Below are 1,641 nucleotides of genomic sequence, written 5' to 3'. Positions count from 1 at the left end.
GAGCAATTTTTAATTTGAAAAGATTAACAGCAAGGAATACACCTTTAAGTCTGTCTCCCTGTGATGTACAGTACAGATAGTTATCTTCTGTCTTTCCAAGATGTACCATGATGGGCTGAGAGATGGCAATCTTGCCTCAGATTCCAGTCATGGGCATGAAACAAATATTGGTCTGCTACAACAAAACAGCTCCTAAGCTGTTAGTATTATGAAATTTGATTTTCAGCACCTAGGGTCCTGCATACCTTTATTAGAGCCTGAAAAGAAGTGGACAGTCTGTCATCTGACAGTTTCATTGGCGTAGTTTCATTTCTCCATACATTTCAGTATGTACATCTACTACTACTGTACGTCAGAGCCACATGTGACCAGGTACTACAAGAGGAAACTACTACTCTGCTCTGCTCTGCTCTGGTGGGATTCTCTGTCTCTCAAGATTTCTACAAGTCTGGTTTCCAGTCCAGTACACTCCTGTGAGCTCCCACTGTAACCAAAACAAACCAAAAATCATTTGTAAAAGGCTATTCATCTCATCGATCTCCAATACAGGTTGGTATGAATGTTACTCCACCAGCTACAGAAAGAGCCTAGATATTTGGCTTGGATCAAACATTAAGTGGTTTAACTCTGTTCACCAGTTGGAAAATACAGTTAAAATCAGGAAAACACTCTTGCTGAAATGGGGAATAGTTTCCCAAGACAAATGCAGGAAGCCTTTCCATTTGGCTGTTTAAAATAAAATTGACTCATTGCACTAGTTGTTCTAAAGATGTACACTGTCTTTGGCAGATTTTGTTGGGCAAGGAAGGAAAAGGAAGGCTGGATGTTTCTGATCTCTACAAGCTGTGTCCTGGTTGAAGCTTGAACATAATACAATGTTTCTGAGCTTCACAGATAAAACTACATTGCTTTTGCAGTGCTGTCAAGAAACAGCATCAAGAGAATAAGCAATTGGAAACAAGAAGAAAACAAAATGAGTTTTCTTTCCATTCCACAGTTGTTGGTGTTGCAGTCATGATTAATGGCTTCTAAAAGTCTTCTGGGTAATAGCTGTTAAGTGATGCCACATAAACTCATTTATACTCTTGGCAGATAAGTGTTCCTGAAAGGCTCTGGTTCTGTGTTCCTTCTTTCCGGGACAGTAAGGTTCACAAAATTTTAAGGATGTTATTTCTAGGGCACTTAAATCACAAATATGAAATTGGAATAAATACTTGTTTTCCAAGAAGACCTTGATCTCTGCAGAAGAGAGATGCTTTCAGTTCTAATGGTTCTTTCAACTAGAAATCAAATGCAGGCAACAGATCCAGATCAAGACAGTGACGGAATATAAACCTCTATGAGGCAATATTCTACTTCCCTTCCATTTATTTAAATACAAGCTCATTTAGCGTTCATTGCTGTTTCTGAAGGAACAGGTTACCAGCAGAGTGGTGCATGCCACTTTGTCCTCCAAATGAGACAAGAAAATTGTTACCTTCTGTGTTGACTGGGGTCACACAGTGGGTGCTCAGAAGAAGTAGGATGTTCATCAAGCCTGACTTCGTGCTTGCATGGGTCATAATCCATTTCTCCAGATTATTTTATAAAGTGTGATGGATTTATGAACAACATTTAAGTATTGGCACCCAGAGCTGGAGT

The sequence above is a fragment of the Anser cygnoides genome, chromosome 3, assembly GCF_040182565.1.
Source record: "Anser cygnoides isolate HZ-2024a breed goose chromosome 3, Taihu_goose_T2T_genome, whole genome shotgun sequence".
Classification (NCBI taxonomy): domain Eukaryota; kingdom Metazoa; phylum Chordata; class Aves; order Anseriformes; family Anatidae; genus Anser; species Anser cygnoides.
Note: the sequence above shows the minus strand (reverse complement) of the source record.